Source organism: Cynara cardunculus, assembly GCF_001531365.2.
Source record: "Cynara cardunculus var. scolymus isolate 2C chromosome LG 4, CcrdV1, whole genome shotgun sequence".
Lineage (NCBI taxonomy): Eukaryota > Viridiplantae > Streptophyta > Magnoliopsida > Asterales > Asteraceae > Cynara > Cynara cardunculus.
Window position 1 is genome coordinate 5,548,378 of NC_037531.1, and position 13,143 is coordinate 5,561,520.

Genomic DNA, 13,143 nt, shown 5'->3' on the forward strand with positions numbered 1-13,143 from the left:
GGAACTAGTATAAATAGCAGCTAGGCCTTTGTAATTCAGTGTGCTTCCTGTATTGTAATCGTCTTATTTTCAATCAATTGAAAAACCTTTGAAGCTATTCTCTCGTGTTCATCATTCTCATATAATGTGTGTCCTTAATTCTTACTCTGTTTGTTCTTATATTGTTTTCGCTGCACTTTGATTGTCTTAAAGATCATCCAGAGTATTTGATTGATATCAAAACTGAGTTTACAGGTCCTAACAGTTAATACTTGAGGAGAGGTCTTCAATTCGATGCTCGTTGTTGGAGAGAGCTTATGCCTGGAGTAGGTTGAACGCAACGACCCATTTCCGCTCTTGACGGTCTGATACTGTGAAATCAGGTTCAGGGACTGGGGTGGGTTGCTGCAGGAGCTAAAAGATCTGTTGAAGTAGCTCACTAGGCACTTGGACTTCGTCGGCTTTGCTGGCGAGAGCAGCTACGACCTCAGTGTTGGCTTTGACCTCCATCTTTACTTTGTTTAGAGATTCCTTGACGTCACGACCTTCAATTTTGACAGTAGAGAAGTCACTAGTCACTTTTCCCTTTGAAGGAATTATGTTGTGTACCTCATCCATCTTATCAAGGGCGATGGCCATAGTGAGAAATAACAACTTTACATCCTCAGCCATATCATAAATGTCAGTATCTGTGGCTGGGGGTTTAGTTTTTGAAGGACCTGTAGAAACAAATGGGATTTGAGCATAAGATAGATTAGTAATAGAAATGAAGATAGAAGGGTAGGTTAAGATTGTACCTGGTGGGTCCTCAGTGTTATCTGAAGGATTGACATTGGTTAGAGCACATGCGACTTATGAGGAGAGGCAAAAAGTATCTGAGGCGCCTCGAGAGGTGTGACCTAAGGTTCTATGGTGATGGTTTCACCAACAGTGGGTACAACCACTAAAGAATCATCAACACGAGTTATAGAGACCAACGGTGGGGACAACCACTGAAATGATGGCTGAAAAAGTACGTGAGTGTTTAGTAGTGGTAGTGTTTATATTGACACTTTTAGTGATTTGGGTCACTGAAGTAGTTGGGAGAGTGGCCACTTGTATGATAGTGTTTGAATTGAGCACTAAACAGCTTTGTTGGGGTAAAGAGTATGCCTCGGGGGTGTGAATATTTACAATAGCTGAGACCTTTTGAGAGGCCTCTAATAGAAATGTGGTCTTTCTCTTTTTAGCTTTCTTAGCCATCTTTGAAGGACTAAAAGGAGTTACAGACTGTGTCCTCTTTTTTGAGGATAAGGTGGTGGTGGTCGGGATAGACTGAAGGGGGGTTTGTCCCAGTCTTAACCACTAAAGGAAGAGAAGAAGAAGAAGAAGAAGAAGAAGAAGAAGAAGAAGAAGAAGAAGAAGAAGAAGAAGAAGAAGAAGAAGCAGGGAGGGTAGAAGAGCCATTGGCTATCCTTATCATTGGGATGAAGAGACCAATGTCTGTCAGCTTAGACTTATGGTCTAGAATCCTAGATGTAAGCTGAAAGATGGGCAAGTTACCTTCAGTAGGGTAGTTGGCACCAAAGATCCTTGAGAGTACTCCACTGAGGAATCTGGTGTAGGGCACCACCTACTCACATTGGCGCTTGTTTAGCTTTAGCACCAGATCGTCGAAGATCAATTGCGCATAGTTCATGTTGATCTTCCTGATCACTGAAATGCCAATGTTCAATGTGACATGTGAGGCCTAATTCTGAGCTCCGGTCTTTCTGCCCATGCACTGGATGAAGTGCAAGAAGAGGTATTGCAATACTACAAACATGCGGTTCTTCTCAATCTTCATCAGCGATTTGTTAGGCTCACAGGTATCCTTCGTCAAGGGCCAATTGTAACCAATATCATCCAAGGTCTTGATTATGTGCTCAATGTATGGTTCCTTGGCAAATGACATCAACTTGGGAAGATGAAGAGCAGCCCTAACGGTTGGAACGCCAAAGCCGACAGTCATATGGTTCAAGATGAAGAAGATCTTTTCAACTGCGTTTCTATTATTATCAGTGTCTTCCTTGGCTTCAGTAGTAAACCAGAACTGTTGGAGGAGGTCCTTGAGCATGACTGGTTCAAAGGAAAGAGCGTATCCTAGGACAGAGTTCTTGAGAAACCTGGCTGCATCTAAAAACTAGGGTTTTGTTGCAGGAATGTCGAGCAGATCAATATGGTTGTTGGGTTTGAATGAGATTTCATCCAACAAGAAGTTCACTCTTGAGGCTGCCATTTCTGTAAAAAGAGAAGAAGAACAAAAAGGAAGAAGGTGCATAGAATAGTTAGAAAGTCACTTTATTATAATGTTTTGAAAGAGAAAACTTTCGTTTGAAAAATCCAGAAGAAGGATAGGGGTTTTCAAGAAGATTTAGGGTTTATAAACATAGGTTAAAGTCAAGAAGATGAATGATTCTTTAACATGTTTGTTTGCATTTAAAAGAAGGAAGAACGTTCTTAAATATCAAACAAAGTTTCAAAGAAGAGAAACAACCAAAAATAATAAACAATACAAACCTGTTCTGATTAGGAGGAAGAAAAACTGGTTCGAAGTCTAGGGAAGTTATGGTGTTCTTGTTTTCACAAAATCTTGAGAGCAAAAGTCTTGAGAGAGTTTGTATAAGCGTCAAGGAAAATATGAGAGGGTATCTCATATATTTTAGGTAGGATGAGAGAGAAAGAAGAGAGAGGGAAAAACGACTCTTTGAAAAGATGTGCAATGATGAAAAATGTTGGGACTTCCGCCTCATCGTTCCCTCGAGCCGGTCAAATCCGCGATTCTTAAACTCAGAGCTCCTGTAGCAATGTAGGAGCATCCCACATCGGTGAGACTAGGGGGATTCGTCTTCCTTATAAGGAAGGGGGGATCTTACTCCTACCAGTGACGCGTTTTACAGCCGTGAGGGGTTGTTGCCGGGAGGGGTTGTTGCCGGGAGGGGCAACCCAAAGCAGACAATATCATGTGGGCGGTTCCCTGGTTTTTGGTCCAACAATTGGTATCAAAGCTAGGGCCGCACCAATGTGGGGGGGGGGGATGTTGGGACTTCCGCCTCATCGTTCCCTCGAGCCGATCAAATCCGCGATTCTTAAACCCAAAGCTCCTGTAGCAATGCAGGAGCATCCCACATCGGTGAGGCTAGGGGGATTCGTCTTCTTTATAAGGAAGAGGGGGATCTTACTCTTACCAGTGACGCGTTTTAAAGCCGTGAGGGGTTGTTGCCGGGAGGGGCAGCCCAAAGCGGACAATATAATGTAAATTCTATGAACTTAGATCAATCAAATCAATTGGCCGTTCCCTGGTTTTCGGTCTAACAAAAAACTTTGCACGTCATCACCCTGTGATTGGAATAGTAACAGACCGTGTGTATTAATGCGACACACACGTAATGGGAGTCCATGATTTAAAAACTTTAATGACGTCATAAAAATATGAACGCTCATTATCTTTTTCTTTTAAATGATCATTGAATAAAGAAAGAGTTCAGTGATAATTTTAAGATTCTTTTAAAAACACAAGGATCACTGGATAAGAAAGTTTAGTGATGGTTTTAAGTTAATAAAAGAAAAAATTATCTTTAAAGTAAGATACCTTTGCTGAAGATTTTCAGTGATAGAAGAAACACTGAATCATTTCACCTTTTAAAACATTTTGATCGCTGAATAAGAAAAGATTCAATGATGGTTTTAAGAATTTAGAAAAGAAGATAAGTATGCATACCTTAGAGAGAAAGATACATTTACTCAAGAAGCTGAAAAAGAAGATAAGTATACATACCTTGGAAAAGAAGGTAAGAACAATGAATCATTTCACTTATGTATCACTTAGTATTGCTTAGAACTGAAGGAATTAATCTCAGTGTTCAACATTCCAAGTTTGCTGATTAAGATGTTAAATCTTGTCTCATCAAGAGGCTTTGTAAAAAGGTCAACGAGTTGGTACTCAGTAGGTACGAAGTGAAGTTCAATATCACCATTCATAACATGATCTCAATATGTTTGGTCTTGGAGTGAAGAACAGGGTTGTTTGCAATTGTTGTGGCACTGGTGCTATCACAATAGATTGAGATATTTTAGAGTTGAAGATCATAATCGCTGAGCTGGTTTTTCATCCAAAAGATTTGGGCACAGCAGCTTGCAGCAACAACATATTCAGTCTCAGTAGTTGATAGGACATTGACTTTTGCTTCTTACTTGTCAAGCTCACCAAATTTCCACTTAGAAGCTGACAGCCTCCAATGATCTTTTTCTTTTCAATTTTGCAACCTGCAAAATCACTATCCGCATAACCAATTAGGTCGAAACCTGAGTCCTTGGGATACCAAAGGCCCAAATTAGGAGTTCCCTTCAGAGATACGAATATGCTTTTTACATCAATGAGATAGGATTCCTTAGGTTCAGATTGATATCATGCACACAAACAAGTAGAGTACATAATATCATATCAGCTAGCTGTAAGATATAACAGGGAGCCGGTCATTCCTCTATAAACAGTAACATTTACAGGCTTTCCATTAGGATCCTTGTTTGGCGAGAAAGGATGAGCCATTGGAGTCTTCATAGATGAACTGTCGGTTAAGTCAAAATTCTTCAACATATCCCTGACATACTTACTTTTATTGATAAAGATAGCTTTATCAAATTATTTGATCTGAAGACCTAGAAAGTAAGTCAGTTCTCCCATCACGCTCATCTGATATTCTTTCTTCATGCGTGCAGCAAACCAAAAACACAAAGAGGGATTAAAGGAACCAAAAGTAAATTATCGACATAAACTTAGACTAGAATGATATGACCCTTGACTTTTCTAAGAAATAGGGTCTGGTCAATCTTTCCATAGACAAATTTCTCAGAGATGAGAAATGAAGAAAAGATGTCATACTAGGCATGAGGGGCCTGTTTTAACCCATAAAGAGCTTTATCCAATCGATAGACATGATTAGGATATTTTGGGTCAAAGAACCCTAGAGTTTGTTCAACATAAACTTCCTCTAGAAGTATTCCATTTAGAAAAGCGCTCTTTACATCCATTTGGTAGACTTCAAAGTCCCTATGGGCAGCATAAGCTTGGAAGTGTCGAATAGCTTCAAGTCTAGCTACCGGTGCGAATGCTTCTTCATAATCGATTCCTTCTTCTTTCTTGTATCTCTGAGCAAAAAGACGAGCCTTGTTTCGGGTTAGGCCCCCGTCAATTCCTCTGAGTTTCGCAATTCCTTGTTCATCTAACTTATTGTGATAAACCCACTTGGTGCCTATCACAGTTTTGTTAGATGGACATGGGACAAGGTACCAGATTTTGTTCCTATCAAACTCAATGAGTTCTTCTTGCATAGTAGTGACCCACATTGGGTCAGTGATAAGCTCATTGATTCTCTTGGCCTCAACTAAAGAAGAAAAGTAGACAAAGACAGAAATATTACCTAGATCACGACGTGTCTAAATACCTGCACTTGGATCACCAAGAATTTGATGGATTAGATCACCTTTCGTCCATCACTGAGCTGGTTGAAGATAACCTTCTGAGATTGGGAGCTCAGTCATAGAAGATGAGGCATCAGTAATAGAGTCTTCAGCAATAGGTTAGATTGCTAAAAGAGCCTCAGAGAGCAATTCGACAACTGATAGAGGTTCAGTGAATGAAAGAGATTCAACAACTGAAGGGTCAGTATTTGAAGTAGAAGGGGGTAAGTAACCAATGGGAATGGTAGTAATCCCTGATAAGGATTTATCTTCGTTACTAGTCACATCTGGAACAATAAATGGATAATCATTAGCTTCTAGGAGGTTGGTGTTTGGTTGATTGCTGAAGGAAGCTTCAAGTTCTCCATAGTGAGATATCATCCAGTTATTATTAGACCCCAACCTATGAAAGTGTAAGTAAGAAGTCTCTTACTCTAGTCAAATAGGACTTAGTCTATTTGAAGCGGTTTGGACTAAGAGCTCTCATGAAGAAGATCAAGAACCAGAGCTCTTACTCAAGAGTGAAGGTTCCATTCATACAGAGCCCATGCTTTATCCCCATGGACGATCAAGCCTTGTGTGCCGAAAAGCATAAGCGCTTGACACCAAGTTACAACTCCAAGACCCAGAGCCTCTGCGTAGTACATGTAGAGCTTCTGCATATGTAGAGCCTCTGCATAGTACATGCAGAGCTTCTGGCTACCTTCTCCATGGAACGCGCGCGTGTTGGCCCAGACATTCTCGCAAGAGTCTAACAGATTTGAGGCAGCTTGACCAAGTCTCCTCCGGTATTCAAGGGAAGTCAAAGATAAGGATGCATACCAGTTACCTCAGAGTTTCAAGCATATTTTATAGCATAGTTTGTTAGACCTAGGCGTATATAAGGAGGCTTCTGCCTCAGGTTTAAATAACCTGAAGGAACCGACTTATACTATACGCAAATATTGTGAGATTACTTTTGCTTTAATTGTTCTTCATATTTATGAATAAAATCATTCGAAATATTCAAGTCTTTTCATTGTTTTTACTTTCACTTTGAATATTTTGTTTAATCATTCAAGTTACACTGTTTGTGTTTAATTCTCATCTTTTATAAACTGTGTTTCTACCAATTAAGAGTATCTGGGTTCAACAATTGGTATCAGAGCCTGCTAATCAAATTCATTGATTAGTCGATCAATATCCGACTGGATTCTACTCTTAATTCTTTTTGATTATTCATTTTAAAAGGATTTTCACTCATATTTTTCTCACTTTTTAAAATGTTTGCTTTTACGTAATCCCGAAATCGTTTTTCTTTCGATTATCTTTCTCGTCAAGTTTTCTTCTCAAAATTTTTGATCTAAAAATGTCGTCTCAATCGTGGAACTTCATGTATAGTGTCGGTTCCTTGACAAAACCTCCGACTCTCATTAGGGAAGAATATCCTCAATGGAAGATTCGGATGATAAACTTCTATGAGGGTTTAGATCTAGAACTTTACGAATCTATTTTAAATGGCCCATATGTCCCTACAACAATCATTCCTCGTATTCCTGCTGCTGGTGATACGGTTGAGGTACCTGCCAGGCGAGTACCCAAACTTCGTCGTGACTGGAACAATGAAGATAAACGTAGAGTGGAAGTGAATCAAAAGGCCAAAAGACTTTTGATCATGGTGCTCCTAACAAGATTTTTCAATCTCTTGATGCGTGGGAATCCACCAAGGATTTGTGGGATCAGCTGGCTAACCAGTTTGAAGGAGGCATAAATATGAAGAAAAATCGTCGTGCCCATTGCCTGAACGAATACAACAGCTTCCAGGCACTCCCCGATGAGTCTTTAGAACATACTTATCACCGTTTTAATACTCTGATCAACAAATGCGCAAATGTGACATGATCAGAACTCAAGAGGAGAACAACATGCTCTTCTTGAAGAGATTGAACGTAGAGTGGGGAAACCTGACGATGTCTCTCCAGGAGAATCAAGATCTGGAGCAATGGACATTGCACGATGTCTATGGGACTCTGTAGGCTCATGAGCAAGAGGTGCAGAAGGCCAAGGTCACTCTGGGTGGACCTCTTGCTCTTGTCTCTGATTCAAAAGAGACAGGATCAAGCCAGCCACACAGAGAACGAAGACCCAAGGAAGAGAGAAGAAGAGGAAAGAAGGCTCTCATCTTAGAGAGTGATGAAGAAGACAGAGCTTCTAGTTCCGAAGACGACGATATAAACTCCTTTGCGCAATCCTTGGCCCTGATCACCAAGGAATTCCAAAGGAAGTTTGGGAAGAAGGTCTTCGACAAACAAGGAAGACAGAATCATCGAAGCAGAGGCAGATCTTTTGAAGGAAGGAACCCCCCATCTGTTTCTAACAAGGAGGAAGAGCCATCGGACCAGAAGAAGCAAGATGTTCGATGTTTTAGATGTGGAAAGCTGGGGCACTACTCTAAAGTGTGTAGAGGCCCCTTAGTGAAAGACGAACTGTAATATAAAAATATGTTCAAGTACAATCGATCACAAAGAAACCTCATGGCAGAACAGGAGAATTGGGTCTCTGACTCCTCGTCTGAAGAAGAAAAAGACCAAGCCAACTTCTGTGGGATGGCTGTCGAGAATGAAAGAGAAGAGTTTGGATCTGACTCCGACTCCCAGGTATGTTCTATCTGTGGCAATTCTCACTTCGACCTGGAAGAGAGCATCTCTGCTTTGATTAATGATTTCATCAATCTACAACAAAAGCTCTCTGTCGAAGAATCCAAAAGAAAATATTTGGAAAAAGAAAAACTATTTTTTGAACGAGAGACAGAGCTGCTAACTGTAGAGAAACAAGAGTTATCAGTGTAAAATGATAAACTTTCACAAACAAAACAATCCACTGAAACAAGTCTTAAAACATATTGCTTAGAATTAAAAGCGGCAATTAAAAAAAACAGAGCTTCTAGAAAAAGAACGAGATAGATTAAACTCTGAAGCCCTAAAAGGAAAGGGAGTTCCTACACCAGAGCTTACAAAGAAAAGAGCTCTTGATTAAGAAATAACAAAATGCTTAACAGGTGTACGAAAATGTAAATTCTCAACAGGACAAAGTAGGGATAGGTTATACAGACCTAGACCTTACCTAGAAGAAGAAAATACTCTTGAATCAGTGTCTAGATTGGGCGAACAACAAAAACCAGATTTTCCTATTTTAAATACAGCCTCTCCATTCAAAAGATGTAGGCTTGAAAGTGGAGCCAGAACTCCAAAGTTGAAATTCAAAAATATCTCTTACTCCTCAAAATATGTGCCGCAAGTTGATTTAAAGTACATACATAAGACAAACGAAATTGTTTGTTTTTGTTCTACAAATCTCAAACATCCTAAGACTGAGAATGAGGTTGTCAAACCTGAACCATATGAAATCAAGAGTTCATCCATAGGAAATTTTCTTAAAATTCTGGATCCAAAAATATTGGATGACTCCACAGAAACGATAAGGTCATGCATATTCTTCTGAGTGTAACTCCTCGAAAACTTTTGAAAGTCCCACAAAACAAAAGACGGACGAAGCTTCTAGCTCATGCATACGAGAATCTCAAGTTCTTAATGATACTTTTGTATAATTCACACAAGAATTTTCTTGACTCTGACTCTGAGTCAGAGGTGGACTCGTTTAAAGAGGAAGTTAAAACAGAGGTCATAGTCAATGAACCAGAGGTTGCAAAATTTTCTATTGAGACAAAGATTCTCCTAGGTTCTGGCCGTATAAGCAGGGCAACAAGTGCTAAATCCGCTCCCAAGTTTGAATACAGGGTTAAGAGTACAAAGTCTATTTCTTCTGCATCAAAGGGCTCAATTTCCAAATCTAAGCCGATTAAATTCATTTCTGGAATAGAAGGGAAAATCTGCTGCATGCTCTGATATTAATTCCTCTATTTTAGAGAGGCCTAGGAAGGCCAAAGGAGTAGGAAAGAAGAAAACAGAGAAGACCCATTCTTTGTCTAAACAATCAGATCTAGATAGGAAGTTTATTAGTGTTAGACCCCAACTTGTGAAAGTGTAAGTAAGAAGTCTCTTACTCTAGTCGAATAGGACTTAGTCTATTTGAAGTGGTCTGGACTAAGAGTTCTCATTAAGAAGATCAAGAACCAGAGCTCTTACTCAAGAATGAAAGTTCAATTCATACAGAGCCCGTGCTCTATCCCCGTGGACGCTCAAGCCTTGTGCACCAAAAAGAATAAGCGCTTGACTTAAAGATACAACTCCAAGACCCAGAGCCTCTACATAGCACATGCATAGCTTCTGCATATGCAGAGCCTCTACATAGTACATGCAGAGCTTCTGTATATTCATGCAGAGCTTCTGGCTACCTTCTCCACGGAACGTGCCTGTGTTAGCCCAGACTTTCTCGCAAGCGTCTAACAGATTTAAGACGGCTTGACCATTTCTGCTCCACTATTCAAGGGAAGTCAAAGATAAGGATGCAGACCAGTCAGCTCAGAGTGCCACGCCTATTATATAGCCTAGTTTGTTAGAACTAGGCGTATATAAGGAGGCTTCCTTCTTAGGTTTAAAGTTGATAGGATCGATTAACTCAGTTTTGGATATTAATCACTTACTCTGGATGATCTATTTGACAGTATTAGTGTAGTGAAAGCAATAAGAACAAGCAGAGTAATAATCAATGAAGAACACAGTTGATGAATGAAGAACACGAGAGAGAAGCTTCAAATGATTTTSAATTGATTGAAAATGTTTACAATACAATATAGAAGCACACTGAATTACAAAGGCCTAAGCTGCTATTTATATTCGTTCCTAACGGCTTTTCTGACATGACCTAGACGTACAAATTAATCTAAGCTGTTCAAATAAAGCAGATTACAAACAGTCACGTGATAAGCACGAGCAGCTAACTAACCTAAGTAAAACAGTAAAGAAGTTCTTCATAGAAGATAAAACTGCAGACCCTCTGTGAGCCATCCCAGAGGCTCTGCTGGATGTGCCTTGAGAGCACTTGATTCCGGAGGATCAACTTCCAGAACCTCTGTGATAGACAACTGAGGTTCTGTCATCTTTGACTTGTACACTTTGTTTACAGAGGACCAGTTTCCAGAACCTCTGTGATAGACAACAGAGGTTCTGTCACACTTCACTTGTACGATTAAGCATCTTCTGTTGTTGGTCTTCTGTGGTCTTCTGTGGTGGAACCTCTTCTGTCAACACTTGCAGTATTTACTTTTTCCATACTTTTACATTAAATGAAATGAGAGCTAACAATCTCCCCTAAGTATGAAAAAGTAAAATAGGAAATTTAAATGCAAGAAATGACTTATATGAAAGAAAATTACAAGAGGAGATAAAAGTTCATCCTCTGAAAAGAATTACAAGAATTAAGAGAAATTACAAAATTGTGAAACATGGGCCAAAAATTGGTACAGAAGATTTATCAAACGACAGATTCTGGAAAGTTGTCTACTGCGTATAACATGTCAGACTTGATAGTTCTGTAGACGTTGAAGATCCATTCTCTGAAGTTGATTTGCATTTTGATCGCCTCCAAGATGCGAGACACTTCGCTCAACCTTAGATGTCCTTTGTCCACTTCTGCCGCTGCTCTTCTATATATCCATTCTAGTGTCTCTGTTGAGTATTTGTGTGATTCTGTTGGATCATAGAACGTTAGGATTTCATCCTTATCCAAATACACAAACCCAAAAGTAGGGTTGTGAATAATGGAGTTTGGATGATACCTAAGTATCCAACCAGGCCTGCTGTATGGAGGGGAGATCTTTAGATCTTTTTGGACTAACCTGACCGCAAGCTCGAAGTCCTTCTGGCTGTAATATCTTACTTGTGCGCGCATGACCTCAAGCAGCCTTCTGAGCGATATTGATTAGCTTGACCTCCTCTCCATGTAGATGTTGAGAATTTTGTGCATGTAGATGACATCAAACACGTAGAGGTTGTGGAGGTCAGCGACTGTGAATGAATAAAGGGTGCCATCTTCCCTCCTTACTACATACTGAGTATAGAGCACCTTCTTCTTTAGCATAGTCCTCTGAGAAGACTTGCTTACGAGGCCTTGTGAGCTTAGAGAACTGGAACTTGGCGGCAGCAGAAGGGATCCCTGTGAGCTCTGGATCATAGGGAGGCTATGTGTCTGCTGCAGAGTACCTCCACACTTGAATTTCTTCCAAAGTAGTAACGGGCTCTGTTCTGACTTTWGGCATTGGAATATTGCTCATAGATTCGAATATTTCAGACACCCTTCCTACCGTGGCGGACTCTGGCACCTTGGCTTCTTCTTCTTCCAGAATTGGCCTCTGGGTTGACCGCTCTACAAGGATGGGTTTGACGGTTCCTTGCAGAGCGTCAAACGTACCCGTGGACGTTTCTTGGACTGGTGGGAGTTGTGATGAAGAGCCTTCTCCTGCTCTGTGAGGGATGGGGCCTCTGCCCTTCTTTGCTAGAGCCTCTGCCAGGGATGCCTTTAAGGCTTCAAGGAGCGTTGGGTCGTCTCTATATTCCTCGTCATTAATTGGCTGTGGAGTCTCTGTGCTAGACGACGACCCCTTCTGTGGTGACTCTACAGCTTTGCCTTTACCTTTGCCTTTGGGCTCTAGAGCCTTTTCCTTGCCTTTAGAGAACAAGGCAGCTGTAGAGTCCACAATCTTGACGCCTCTAGCAGGGGTCTTCTTTGGCTCTGGTGCTTTCTTCTCATCCTTCTTCTCCCCCTCATGACGATCATCATCATCACCATCTTGATCGTCATGGTTCTTTTTGGCTTCTGCCTTGCATGTATCCAGGGGAGCCTTCTCCAACCTCTGCAAAATTTTGGTGGCCTCCTTCTTCATCTTCTTGATTGCCTCATTTGGAAGCTCAGAGGTGTGATTGATGTCGATCTCTGTTGACCATTTCAGTTTGGAGACGCTTCTGTAGATCTCGCTTCTGAGGAGGTCACCCACTTTCACAAGTTATGATGTCCAGTCTCTGATCGCTGTATTGGAGGCACGTGCCTCTTTGAGAAGACGGTATGTATGCTTGCACACGAGATTACCCAGAGCTTCAACCATGGCATCAATCTCTCTGCGGGTAGCAAGGTGATTGATGTTGGCCCTTGAGGACTTGGTATCAATACCGTATGTTACCGCAGAGGAAAACATCTGCTTGATTTCATCTTTGAGAGAGGAGTAATCTGTGTACCCCGTAGAGATGAAGTCGGCAAAGAATTGGGCGGCCATACCTGACAGTTCAGTCCTCAAGGTTTGGATGGAGGAAGGATTGAGGCTTAGAGCTTTGAATGCCTCTGTGAGATCATCCTTCTGTAAGACAGAGCTCTGAAGAGTTGAAAGAGTAGACTTGAGTTCTGTTGTGGTTGAGCTCAACTCCTTCAGAGCCTCTGTTATTGGTGAAAGGTCTTCTGCCATCGATCGGGAGATAAACAAGTTTTTCAACTCGTCCATCTTATTGAATATTTCTGTGGAAAATGTTTTAAGCTCCCCCTTCGTCACATACATATCCTGGGAACCTAAACCACCAACACATGGTGATTTAGTAGCCTCAGAGTGTGAGACGCCCTCAGCGACTGGTATTGCGTAGTCTGCTCGGGGACTTCCACCAGATCCTCGAACATCTCCCAGAGGAGAGCCTACTGGTGTTCTGTAGATTTCGTGCCTTGTAGGTTCAGAGCCTATCATGGCAGAGTGATCTAGTGGGGACA